Raw genomic sequence first — 14734 nt, 5'->3', positions numbered from 1 at the left:
TTCTCCTGAAGAAGATGCACCACCATTTCTCTCCTCCTCAGAAATTAGAAGAGCAATCAACTCCTCAAAATCAGGAAATCTTTCACGGACGGAAATGGATGTTCGGAACTGTACGTAATCCTTTCCTAGACCATTCAAGGTCACAGAAACTAAATCATCATCTTTCACTGGCGACCCAATGGAAGCAAGTGCATCTGCAATCTTCTTCACCTTCATGTGGTAGTCATTGATGCTCATACTTTCTCTTTGCACATTGTGCAACTCTTGCTTGAGCTACATTTTCCTAGCTTGCGTATTTGTGCTATACATTTTTGACAAAGTATCCCATATATCCTTTGGCATAGTTGCATCCTGAATATGCACAATCATAGAGTCTGAAATACTGATAGACAGCCAGTACATAACTTTTCTGACTCTCTCATGCCATCCTTTAAATGCTTGCATTTGCTATTGATTGGGAACATCAGGAAGAACTGGTTCTTCTTCATTTCCTGCAACAAATTCCCAATATCCTTTTTTCATAAGGAAATTCTTTATTCTAAACTTCCATGCTTGGAAGTTGTTCTTGTCAAGCTTTTCAGTGACAATCCGTGAAAGAGAATCAGACGCCATTACAGAACACTGCAAAAAATTCTGTCACTGCAAAAAACACAGCTTGAGCCTCACAAGAGCAAATTTGTAAAATTGAAGAAAGTGGTATTTGACCACACAGTCACTTCCTAGTGACAATTTTGCATCAACAGGCAACAAGGATGATTTTGTAACTCCCAATGTCTCTGCGCATAGGCATACGATGCAATTTCTACGGTAATTTTTCACCGATCTGTAGAACAGTGGTCACACAGCAAAAAACAAGGCCTTTTCCTGAATGCGTGCAGAAAACTTCTACCTCCAAAACGGGCCCCAAAATGGCCTCACCGCATATACTGCCCTCTTGCTACACCGCGAAGGGCGTCTCAATCTGAGACAATGCACTATTGCACTTTCTGGCTGTACTACCTACAGAGACTTGCTCCCAAACTCGAAAAATGAAAGCAACACCAGTCCTCTTACCAGAAGCCGCGAAGTTGGTTTGCTTCCTTGAGCTCCTTACCATGAACTAGGCTCTGATACCATGTCAAGATTGTGGGAGAGAAGGAATGAGTCTCACTTGTAGCTTTCTCACTTACACAATGGGGGAATACACACACAGATGGAGGCTGAAAATAATTTTCCTCTTCTTAGTTGTGTAAGCCAAAAAGAACTCAAGTACATAGAAATAGAAGAACCCTATATATGGGTCTCAAACCAAACTCAACTAACTAAGGTGGCATACTAGCTGAGCCACGAACTAGAGTAGATAAGGATAGCTATCATCTAGCTATTATTCATGGGCAGTGTACCAACCGCATCTGTAACTAACAAGTCGGTGACATAAATGCACAACGGTCACCCTGGCATATGACGAGTGGAGCTCGATATCTCAACAACAAGCACTTCACAAACTTCATCGTTGAATATTCGAGATGTGATTTATCCTTTTCAATTATCTATTCTAGCATCACAAGGTACAGAGCCTAATGCATCTCTTGCGAGAATTAAAATAAGCATCTATCAATTTGAAAATATGTTATTTACTACCGGTACCGCAATTGGATTGATAGTGATGCCTTCGCCCGAAGCTCTGTTGCCGGTTGTAGGATTGTCATCCGCATGCGACATTCCTTGCTTGGAGGCCATTGTCCGCAAGTAGTCTCAAGAGATTAAGAAGGTGGAATAGATTTGAGATGGGAGAGCAAAAGAGAAGATGGTTAAATCGAGGATCAAGATAGAGGGAAATTGTGCAGTCTCTCAGGGTAACTCTTCTCTCTCTCTCTCTCAATCTCTTGTAGGGGTATACTCTCTCTCTCCCTCTCTCTTGCAGCCTTTCAGGGTCTCCTTATGCTTCCTTGTGCCTCCCCATGCCTCATATTTATAATGAATGAGAGAGGAGGGGATATGTCTGAGAACAAGAGTGGAGGGGCTCTTAGAAGACTCAGTGATCTGATGCCCAGATCATAAATCTGATGGTTGCATTGGCTCCATAAGGGGTTCAAAAACCCCAAGACATTTGATTAGAGAGCTCTTAGTTTACTCCTTTTTCTTTTCTCTATTCAAAGCATTTTCTACTGCCTATAGACTGCGATCACGGCGTACGATTTTGCCAATCACTTTTCTTTATTTCTCTTTTTATAAATTCCCCAAAACTAACTAAAACATCACTTGTCTTTTCTTTTAAATGACTTTTAGTTCTATCTTTTTAGGATAATATCTAAAATATAATAGTTTCTTTTCCCCCCCCAAGAATCTAATATTTTTGGACCATTCAAACTATACACATTAATACTAGTGATTAATATGGCTCATAAGTCCCGTTCACATTGTACTTTTCGTGAAGGGTGGCTACGGTCCTTATCAATCCGAGAAAAATGTCAGATTTATGACACTTGATTTTTAAAAATATATTTTTAATTGAATGAAAATTATTAGCTATTAATGCTAGTCAGTTTTTACCTTAGTTAGTCTTTAGTTGGTAATCTTACTAACTTATTAATTGACCGACTAACTTTCAAACTAACCAACTAACTTTTATTGCGTGGAAATATTACATGCTTCCCCCCTTAGAGACATTGAGATGTCCTCATCTCGAGAGAAACTAGGAAAGACAAGCACTAATAGGGCTTATGACCTGTGGGTTAAGACCCACCATGCATCCGCTGCACTACTCTTAATGTTTCAAGTAGTGCACTCATATTATTCGAATTAACCATAGGTACAAGAGTAGGATTTATTCTCAATTGTGTTACATGTCGATTAAGCTTCTAGGAATTTCAGCCCTCCTAATAAGGTTTAGTGGGCTCTAGATCTTCGTCTTCATTTGATTCGTCTATATATCCATAGACTGCACCTATGTAGCTTCATTTTCTTGGAGGTTCAATGTCTTTTGGACTTACATCAGGGCAGTCTGCTTGGATGTGTCCTAGCTCATTACAATGGAAGCATTGACGGTAGGGACATCTCCTACGGATGTGCCCTATCTCTCCGCACATATGGCATCTCTTATCCTAATCTCCATACTCATCTTTGCTACAATTGCCCGATTTAAGTTCTTGGACGATTGGATTTGCTCGGAGTAATGTGACTTGCAAGTTCGTTAGACACATTGCTTCAAGACGATGGTTCAGAGGAGTGTTCAAGCCATGGTAAAATTTGGATACTTGCTGTGCAATATCCATAGGTGGCGCATATTTTAGTAGGATAGAAACTTTGAGTAATAAGCTTCCAGGGTTAATTCTAGCTGCTTGAGCTTGAAGAATTCATTCATCTTCAAGATCAGGTAGGTTGCTGGAAGGTATCGTCTGCATATAGCATCTTTCAACTAAGTCCACCTAACCGCGGCTTCAGAAATACCTTGATCTTTGTACCATTGCTTCCACCATAACCGAGCCTGGCCAACTAACTTCAGTTTTCCAATCATTTCTTGATTCATGGAGTTAGTTCCTAAAGCAGAGAAATAGTCATCCATCATCTCAATCCATATCTCTGCTTCTGCTACGACGTCTAACCCTTCTCCATCAAACTAGGGTGCCTATCAGCATTTGTGGGTGCAGAAGGTGCGTGACAATCAAGCCATACCACTCAGGTTATTTCTGTTTAGGATATGTCAATGAACCGAACATTAATCAATCATGTATCATCATGAAGTTTTGCTCTGATATCAACTGTAACGTGTCCGCTTGAGCACTTGTGGGATAGTCTTAGTTGCCCATTGAGAGGGGAGTCTAGAAAGCACCATCTAGCACTTGCAAGGAATGTCACAGGGTTTGCGATCTAGGTCTTCCCAAGTCCGCTCCGAAGTGGAAGTATACGGCCATTCCCGCTTAGGATCGACCTGAACTCAGGGTTTCTTTCGTATCAGCCAAGTCTCTAGGAAGTAGCTAGTGTTGAGCTCTAGACGATCCACTTTGAGTAGGAACAACAGAGTCGAAGCAGATATATGTTGCACTTAGTTCATAGAGAATGGGAAATGAGAGGGATGCACCGCTCAACCTCTCTGCCCATAGGGTATAGTCCCATTTCGTTCCCCTAAAATGGCATGAATCGAGTTCTAACTTAACAATACCTAAAGTCATCTAACTGTAAATCCTTGTGAGAAGCCTCCTAGTTCTCTGAGACTACCCAGCTGTAGGAGGGACCCATCAGGGGATTCCGTTCACCCGCTTCCCTTGATAGCTTTAGTTGTGTAATTAGATCCTACCACATTTATGTGAGACATTTAAAATCAGCTTCATTAATTAAGCCTTTTAGGGCACAGATTTTGTTCACCTAATTTACAACACAAAAACAAAACAAGTAGTTCTTTTATCAAGCAAGTTCCTTAACTTATCTTTAAGTTAATCTTTGTCTCCTGCCCATATAGGAGAATTATGTATCCCTTCTGTCCAATAGAAGTACCCAGTCCAAGTCTCATGGCATCGAAATTTCCATCCTTTATCTAGAATAGGATCTTCCAACGTCCCAGACGTTGGGCTCATGGGGATCTCCAACTCCATTTTAGACAAGAAAGGGGTGTCTGACCCACAAGCGGTCTAGGAGTGAGATGCCATTTTCGTGGTTGGCCTTTCCACCACTCGGCCATCGACCTGTGAATTGAGTTGTGCCCTCTTGGGATAATCCGCAATGTGATCTTGGAGATAATCCACGCGTGCAACATATCATTCCTTAATTAATCCAATTAAAATTCAAGCACAATCAAAGCAATCAGCCCTAATATCATATTCTAGAAAACATTCCTTTATTCCCATGGCAACTTATCATTACAAACCCCTGCCATGCATTTGCCATCAACAGAAGCCTTGGAATATTTATTCAAATCACAATGCAACAATCTATTGATTGAAAGAAAAACATTTAGGGTGTTGTTCAATCAACCAACAAAACTAATTGTATTTTTTCCAAACAATACAATGATAGACATGACAATAATTCCATCGCATATTCGCTCTCCCCCTTGGGGCCAAAGAGTAGAATTTACTTAATATTCACTCCTTTAGCCTAAGGCATATGCTAAAGGTTCCAATACTATACATGACGTAAGTCCTATCATTCCAATGCAATTTAATCAATCTAGCAAGAGCATTTATGCCTCTTCTCTAAGTGACAATTATCTTTTAGCATTTCCCTACTATGCAACTTTTTTTTTATTGGCTTTATTTTCCTTTCTCCTAAGGCAAGGAGTCGCATGTCATCGATATAAAGTTTACATAATCTCTCCCATGTATGTATTGTGTCTATGCATTTGCGAACTTTAAACAATATTATCCTCTGTAAAGGTTAATCAAAGACTCATCAATGCTCAATACTTTAGGGTCCCATATGCCGCTTATGCTATGCATGGATTAAGTGGAAATTGACTCCCTTTGATACAAGCACTTCACAAACTTCATCTTTGAATATTTGAGATGTGATTTATCCTTTTCAATGACCTATTCTAGCACCACAAGGTATGGAGCATAATGCATCTCTTGCGAGCATTAAAACAAGCATCTATCAATATGAAAATAGATTACTTACTACCGGTACCGCCATTGGATCGATAGTGATGCCTTCGCCTGAAGCTCTGTTGCTGGTTGTAGGATTGTCATCTGCACGTGACATTCCTTGCTTGGAGGCCATCGTCCGCAAGTAGTCTCAAGAGATTAAGAAGGTGGAATAGATTCGAGATGGGAGAGTGAAAGAGAAGATGGTTAAATCAAGGATCAAGATAGAGGGAAATTATGTAGCTTGTCTGTGTAACTCTTGTCTCTCTCTCTCTCTCTCTCTCTCAATCTCTTGGAGGGTATACTCTCTGTCTCCCTCTCTCTTGTAGCCTTTTAGGGTCTCCTTATGTTTCCTTGTGCCTCCCCATGCGTCATATTTATAATGAATTAGAGAGGAGGGGATAAGTCTGAAAACAAGAGTGGAGGGGCTCTTAGAAGACTCTGTGATCTGATGCCCAGATCATAAATCTAATGGTTGCATTGGCTCCATAAGGGGGGTAAAACTACAAGACACTTGCTTAGAAAGCTCTTAGTTCACTCCTTCTTCTTTTCTCTATTCGAAGTATTGTCTACTGCTTGTAGACTGCGATCACGGCGCACACGATTTTGCCAATCACTTTTCTTTATTTCTCTTTTTAGAAATTCTCCAAAACTAACTAAAACATCACTTGTCTTTTCTTTTAAATGAATTTTATTTCTATCTTTTTAGGATAATATCTAAAATATAATAGTTCCCCCCCCCCCCCCCCCCCCCCCCCCAAGAATCTAATATTTTTGGACCATTCAAACTATACACATTAATACTAGTGATTAATATGGCTCATAAGTCCCGTTCACATTGTACTTTTCGTGAAGGGTGGCTAGGATCCTTATCAATTCGAGAAAAATGTTAGATTTATGACACTTGATTTTTTAAAATATATTTTTAATTGAATGAAAATTATTAGCTATTAATGCTAGTCAGTTTTTACCTTAGTTAGTCTTTAGTTAGTAATCTTACTAACTTATTAATTGACTAACTAACTTTTGAACTAACCAACTAACTTTTATTGCGTGGAAATATTACACCTCAATATCTTGTATGCCAATGGGATACTCTGGCATGTCCTGAGGGGGCTAGCTCGAAGGACCTAAACCATCCTATCAAAGCACTCTTGGACCTAAGGTGCCATTTCTGGTACTGGTGGTGGTTCCTAAGTTTCTTCCATGCCTCCCTCCTCCTATCCACCCAAATCCTGGGGGTCCATGTAATCAAAAGAAGGAGCCATGTCCTTAAGAGGCTCTACTGTAATGGGGTCTTCAACAAATGACTCATGATGTATGTCATATGGCTCAATAGAGGTTAGTTGCACCATTCCCACATCTTTCAACTCTTGATCATTATAGCCCATATTATGCAAGTAATCAATCATTTGACTTCTAGTTGGGTCCGAGGCTAATAATGAGATCTCCTTCCCTTGGCTAGAAGCAACATGCATCTGTTGCAATTCTCAATTGAGCTTTGAGTTCCTCCATGTCATCAATGCTTCTGGATGATATAGTGTAGATGGCTTGCTAATTATAGGCAACTGCATGAAGCTTAAACTGGCATTCCTTATGAAGGGAATTTTCCAAATCCATGAGTAGTTGCTGTAGCATCTCCTCGTGAGCTCTATTGGCTCTCTCTTCAACTTGATTGACAGTAGTAGTCAGACTCATTCCAATTGTATCTTGTAGCCCTATGAAGGCTATCTTCATCTCTACTTGAGTTTGATGTACTAAAGAAGGTGAAATATATACAAAGAAAATGGAAAGACAACTAGGAAAAGGGTGAAGAAGAAGGAAGAATAGATAGCCACATAGTGTAAAAGTTAGGGTTATACTCCAATTCTGCAAAGGCATCAAGATCAAATGGTCACATAGAAAGACCATACAAATAAGTGGTAATATCTATGAGGATACCATGACTAGCAAAGTGACTAGCCACATGGAGTTCCTCCTCCATAAGAATCTTATTAGACAATGGATGGTGCTACAGATTGGATGGCACCTCTAGATCACAAGCCAAAATGGTGGCATGGAAGGAAACATAAGAATGATATGTAGGATCAGTTTGAAGGTTACTAATCACATGCCATTGCTCAATAGTGGTTATTAAACGACTGTCAACTTGAGAAATCTCAAGCCGATGGCCATACCAATGGCATAAGAAAGGACTAGAAGTGGTTTATTTAGTTGTAAGATCAACAATCTTGGTGTCATCATCACATTTGGTCACAAGAGCATAAGAAGAGATGAAACGGAAGGACTAGAGATGCTTTTGAGAAAGAGTCTTGGCATATTCAACTTGCACCAAGAGACTCTTGTGAAAGAGATGTTCATGTTCCTCGCAAGTGGGATTCCAGAGTAGCAAGTGCAAGTGCCTCATTGTTGGCAAGGTCAAGATCAATCATAGCAAACAATTTTGCAAAGCTGGTAAACATAAAGTCAAATTGGAGTAACCAACTAGCTTCTAAGGAGTTGTCCTTCGTGGCCAAGTTAGCTACCATGCCACTAAGAGAGTGATAGATGAGAAAAGTTTTTAGGCCAGAGGGTGGATCAAAAGCAGTGGAACTAATCTAAAGATGAGGTGGTACCGGTTCCCTATGTTCATGTTGGATTTAAGCATGGGCTACTTGATCCAACTGGTGGACTGGTCAAGTGATAGTGGAAGAGGAGGATGCCTCTGAGGATTTTGAGGGCTCAAGGGTGGGTGTGGAAAGATGGTCAATAGTAGGTGGATCTAGAGTAAAAGATGGAGATGGTGAGTTTTAGAGAGAGGCAGGATAAGCGACTCCTTATTAGGAAGTGGTAGGGCAAGTGGAGCAGAATGTGATGTAGAATCAAACTCAACATGAGACATCGTAACTGAGGGTGGGAATGAATGAGAAGCTCATGGATAGGACGTTCAACATTTTGAGATACTTGGACGAACTGTGGATGAAGCCTAAGGAAAAGTGACAGATAAGAATTTAGATCGTTTGGAAATCAAAATGTAGACAGTACCCTAGTAATAGCCTTGAGCCTCCAAGAGAGGGCAGGCCACCCAACACAAGAAAAATTTTGGTTTTGAAGGAGTCTAGCGATGCTGAATGGGCTTCCTATGCAATGGCTTTGAGGGTTGTGAAGGTGGAGATGGAACTAACAATGGGAGGCGAGGTCGCCACTGGAAGGTAGCAAACTTCACATGCGCGAGTTTTGAGGCACGACTAACAAGAGTAGCATGGTGATGTTGGGCATGGAGCAATTGATGAAATAAGAAACTACTAGATGGAGAAGGGGTGGAATGAGGAGTTGGCATTTGCCTCATGGAAATATCCCCTTTACTGAAAGCAAAAACAACGTGGGCACCTAAAAATTGCAATGTAATGTGTTGATCAACATAATTGATGGTGCAAGGAAAATGATACTTAAAATATCAACCCAAAAGAAGTTTCTTTCCCACATCCTCTCAATTCAAAAGAACATAATAAAAGGAGAGATGCTCTCAGTTGCAACAATAAGTCAAAGCTTACATTTGCCCAATAGCGAGTAGGGTTGTCCACCATAGGGGTGAAGCTTAGTGTGAGTGTGTGATAAGGTGGGTTGACCCAAATCCATCCAAAGGCTATATGAAAGGATGTTGAAGCTAGGACCTTCATCAATGAGAGCATTAGTAGTGACCTACTTGGTAGCAGTCAACTGGATCTGAAGGAAGGCCAAGGGGATGACAAAGTCATCCTTGGGGTCAATTAAAGAGATGGAAACAACTCGTACATTGAAAAATGAATAAGAGTTCTACGTGGGACTAGGTAAAGCCAACTTATGAGTATCAGCCTTCTGCTCAAGTTGCTCATACCATGTTTATTCAGCCACCATGACTGTGGTGCTGACAGGAACATTAGGAGGGTGAATGGGACATTCATGCAAGTAATGGCCTAGGGGTAATACTTCTTAATGCGGCTACCATTGAAGTATCCAAGGTGGTGCCCCTCCTGGGTTTCAAGCTCAACCGTCCTACTAATTTGACAAATGCAATAAGGTCCTAGGCCGTGAAGTTTCAATTTTTGCTTATGGCCTTTAAGAGAATACAAGAGCACCATGTCACCTTTATTAAAAGAACCATGTTGTACATGTCAATCAAACCAAGCCTTACATCAGGTCTTTGCAATAAGGAGGGCATGTGTGGCCAAAAGGCGAGTTTCAATGAGGTGTTCTAACTCCACAAGGCAATTGGTCCAATCACTAGTGCCTTCCCAATGCTCTTATACTACAAGGCAAAGACTGTGGATGAGAAACTCAACTAGCATAATACCATGAGTGCCGTAGGTGAGTTGTTTGGCCAGTTGCAGTCTCAAAAGCTGTGCGGTAAGCCCAAAGGGTAACCATAAGCTTATTATCCCAATCAAAGCACTAAGCAGAGATAGACTTGGTCAACAATTAAGCAAAATCTTGTTGGTGGACTCTGCTTGGCCATTGTCTTGAGGATAATTTGGAGATGACAAGTGGATAATGAGAAAGGTCGAGAGCAAATGCTCAAGGACCTCATTTAGAAAGTGAGTCCATTGGTCACTACCCAAATCAATCAAGCAGCCAAAGTGAGAAATCACTTGTTCCCATAAGAACTTAGCCATTGTACGGTCATTATTCATGCGTATGGCTCGTACCTTAGCCCATTTAGTCATATAGTCGGTGGCTACTATGATGTAGCACGGCGGCAGGAGTGATAGGTCATACAAAGTCAATCCCCCAATTTTGAAAAGGTTGTCTAGCAATGACATGTGATAGCTCCATATTGTCCTTGAGAATAGGAAGTTTGGTGCGTTGGCATTCATCACAATGAGTAATAAAATGTGTCACATCCTTGAACAAGGTGGGCCACCACAAATAGGCCTATAAAACCTTATGTGACATAGCGCGACCATCAAAATGGCCACCAACAATGCCTCTATGATTTTCTTGGAGCACACGCTCCATGTCATATTCACACATATATCGTCAAAGGAGACCATCATGCCTTAATCGATAAAGTTGACCAGCAATCATCTAGTAGGGTTGGGTCTTAATCAACAAGTGAGTGAGATGAACCTTCTCAATGGGTAGTTTAGGAATTCCATCCTCTAGAATAGCAACAATATCATCTGCCCAACGGGGTGTGAGATCAACCTTGAACAATTGAGTCTCCTGTTGAAGTCAAAATAAATGGGCATCGGGTAAATTATCATCAACGCGCATTGCCTTTTCCCCACTAGTCAATCGAGACATTTGATCAGCCATATAATGTTGTTTCCCTTTCCACACAACCACAGAGAAATCAAACTCAAGAAAAAGCAATAACCACCTATCTATTCTACCTGTAGTACATGGCTTACTCACAAGATAAAATAGAGCTTGATGATCAATAAGAAACATGAAGGGAGTGGCAAGAAAATAATGTCGAAACTTCTTAACTGTATAAACCATTGCTAAACTTTTTTGTTCAGTGGTGGAATAATTAATCTCAGTCTTAGTGAGTTGCCTACTTGCAAAGCTCATGAGAAAGTCCATGTTATGCTCACCAAGTTGGCACAAAACAACTCCAATGGCAATCTTGGATGCATCAATGTGAACATGGAATGTGATTGTCCAATTTGGGGCTCGTAAAATGGATGCAAAGATAAGAGCCTTCTTCAAGGCCTCATAGTCATCCTGACATCCAACAGTCCATTCCCACACACACTACAAAGATATGGAGGCATAGTGACGGCACTTTTCGACGCAAAATAGCAGCATCGCTATTTTTGTCACAAATAGCGACGCAAATAGCGATGGTGCTCAGACAAAAAAAGTGCACGTCAAAACCCAAGTGCGTTATTTTGCATGAGTACACAAAAGAGAGAGCGAAAGGGAGAGCGAACTCCATCTTGCATTTGAGAGGGAGAGGGAGAGAAAGAGAGAAAGAGGGAGGAGGAAAGCTTCTCACCGCCGTTGCCGCCATTCGCGAAGAAGAGGAGGAAGTGTACGGAGGGCGAAGAGGAGCTGCCATCGCAAAGAGGAGCCACCAAATCCATCCTCGAGCCTTTACGGTGAGTGCATTGTTCCTTCTTGCTTTGTTTTTGTGTTTTCTCTTTTTCTTTTACTTGTTTTTGTTGAAAATCATGTGTATTGAGAGAGGGAGAGGAAATGAGAGAGGGAGAGGAAGAGAGAAAATGAAAGAAGGAGTAAGAGAGAGAAGGAGAAAACATTAAACATAATAGAGAAAGAGAGAAAGAGAGGGAGAGGGAGGGAGAGGAAATGAGAGAGGGAGAGGAAATGAGAGAGGGAGAGGAAGAGAGAAAAGGAAAGAAGGAACGAGAGAGAGAGGGAGAAAATATTAAACATAATAGGGAAAGAGAGGAAGAGGGAGAGGGAGGGAGAGAGAGAGAAGGAGGGAGAGGTTGTTGTTATTGTTGTTGTTGTTTTATTTCGTCTTTTCTTTTTTTATTGTTGGTTGTTGTTGTGGTAGTTGTGGTAGTGGTATTGGTAGTGGTAGTGGTAGTTGTTGTTTAATTTCTTATTTTCTTGTTTGTTTTTTTTGTGGTTGTCGTAGTAGTAGTAGTGATAGTGGTAGTGGTAGCCATAGTGGTAGTGGTAGTTGTTGTTTAATTTCTTATTTTCTTGTTTGTTGTTGTTGTGGTGGTAGTGGTAGTGGTAGTTGTTGTTTAATTTCTTATCTTCTAGTTTGTTGTTTTTGTGGTAGTCATAGCCGTGGTCATAGTCGTCGTAGTCCTGATTATAATAGTAGTACTAGTAGTAGTAATAGTAGTTTTCTTGTTTATAGTAGTAGTAGTAGTAGTTTTCTTTTCTTATTTATTGTTGTTTAGTTTTGTTGTTTGTTGTTGTTGTTGTTTTTTCTTATTTTCTTGTTTGTTGTTATTGTAGTATTTATTGTTGTTGTTATTGTTTTTTCTTATTTTCTTGTTTATTGTAGTGGTAGTGGTTTGTTGTTGTTGTAGTCATAGTCGTCTAGTCATGGTTGTAGTAGTAGTAGTGGTTTTCTTGTTTGTTGTTGTTGTTTTTTTTTTCTTTTCTTTTCTTGTTTATTGTTGTTTAGTTTTCTTCTTTATTGTTGTTGTCGTAGTAGTAGTAGTAGTAGTTTTTTATTCTTTTCTTGTTTGTTGTTATTGTAGTGTTAGTAGTTGTTGTTGTTGTTAATTTTTCTTCTATTCTTGTTTATTGTAGTGGTAGTGGTACTGGTACTGGTAGAGAGTTTTTGTGGTGGTCGTAGTTGTCGTAGTTGTGATTGTAGTACTAGTACTAGTAGTAGTAATAGTAGTTTTCTTGTTTGTAGTAGTAGTAGTAGTAGTGGTAGTAGTAGTGGTAGTAGTAGTAGTAGTAGTTGTTGTTGTTGTTGTTGTTTTTTCTTCTTTTCTTGTTTATTATAGTGGTAGTGGTAGTGGCAGTGGTAGTGGTAGTTGTGGTCGTAGATGTAGTCATGATTGTAATAGTAGTAGTGGTTTTCTTGTTTTTTGTTGTTGTAGTAATAGTTTTTTTTTGTTTTCTTATTTATTGTTGTCTAGTTTTCTTATTTGTTGTTATTGTTATAATAGTAGTAGTAGTAGTAGTTTTTTCTTCTTTCCTTGTTTATTGTTGTTGTTGTAGTAGTAGTAGTTGTTGTTGTGGTAGTAGAGAGAGATATATGTTTTGTTAAAGGAAATGAGAGAGGGGGAGGAAGAGAAAAAGGAAGAAGGAATGAGAGAGAGGGAATAAATATAAAGCATAATAAATAAAGAGAAAAAAAGAGAGAGATGGAAGGAGAGGAGATAATGAATGGATAAAAAACAAAGAGAGAGTGGTGGCGAGGTTTGGTGCAATACCACGAGATGGAAAACACTCCGACATACGTTAATTTGTGGGTGGGCGGAGACTTTACATACGTTAATTTTTACTGAGTTACAAGAGAAGAAATCCCTTCTCAAACAATTTAAGAAAAAAAAGAATGATAACAAAAACAAATTGTTTGTCGTAACATAGACAAAATGGAAAACGATAAAGGTCCTGATGTTCAAGATTGTGAGGCATATTTTAATCACCGTGTCCCATGTCCTTGCTCTCAATGTAAGTTGGCAATTCGATGAAAATGTCGATTGTCTATAGAACACGTACAATGCTTTGGCGAGTTTCAATCTGAGATCATTGATCAAGCGATCTTGGATTTTGAGTAAACGGTAAGAAAATTTAATATCAATCATGAATTGTATTCACAAGCTAATTGAATACCATATACAAAAGGATTGGGTGTGGTTGGTAAAATTTCTATCCAGGGAGGTGACGTCTCATCCCAAGGAGGAGTGTACCCTTTGCGGCCAATTAGAAGAGTTTGTGGGCATGCGATGAATGGAGTGCTTGAGCCAATCCACCACTTGGAAGGTACTATCCAATCTATATCGTCAATACCAAAGGAGACGGACAACCTTCAGACTTACCTACAATCTTGGAGCTTGAGATGGAGGCAATGATCGATGCATTACTTTCCATGGATGTCGAGACTTCTGACCCGCTTAGAGAGGAAGCATCCATACCATTACATGATGGGTGTCGAGTATCTCGCCTGAAGACACTGCTTGCACTCCTAAGTGTTCAAGAAAAATACGGGTGGAGTGATGCGAGTGAGACAGAATTGATTAGGTACCTTTTACGTATGCTTTGTTGATTTCTTTTCAGCACTATCATTAAAAACATTTGTGCTTTTTCAAGGTGCTTTATAATGTTTTTCAGGTTACTGAATTATCATGTATTATCACTTGAAAATACCATACCTGAGTCTTGTGATGATGCATGACATATTTTACGAAAGCTTTGCATGGACTACAACAACATCCATGCACGTATCAACGATTGCAAACTGTTTCGAGGAGAATATGAGATTATGGAGACATGTCCAAAGTGTGGTTCTCACAAGTATCAATGACAAGACTTGCAAAGGCAAACCATCCCTCAAAAAGTTATTAAACACTTTTTGCTTATCCCCTGCATAAACCACGTGTTTCATACATTTTGCATGGTGAGCTTGACAACGTAGCATATGCAAAATAGGTCCACAGATGGAGTTCAACGAATATCAACAGATTCACACGCATGGAGCCACATTGACTCTACCTTCCCAGGCTTTGCCCGAGAGTCAAGAAATCTTCGGCTCGGTCTTGCAATGGATGGCATGA

The sequence above is a fragment of the Lygodium microphyllum genome, chromosome 25 (assembly GCF_053477565.2).
Source record: "Lygodium microphyllum isolate KBCC chromosome 25, Lygodium_microphyllum_v1.1.10, whole genome shotgun sequence".
Taxonomy (NCBI): Eukaryota; Viridiplantae; Streptophyta; class Polypodiopsida; order Schizaeales; family Lygodiaceae; genus Lygodium; species Lygodium microphyllum.
This window is presented reverse-complemented; position numbering follows the sequence as displayed.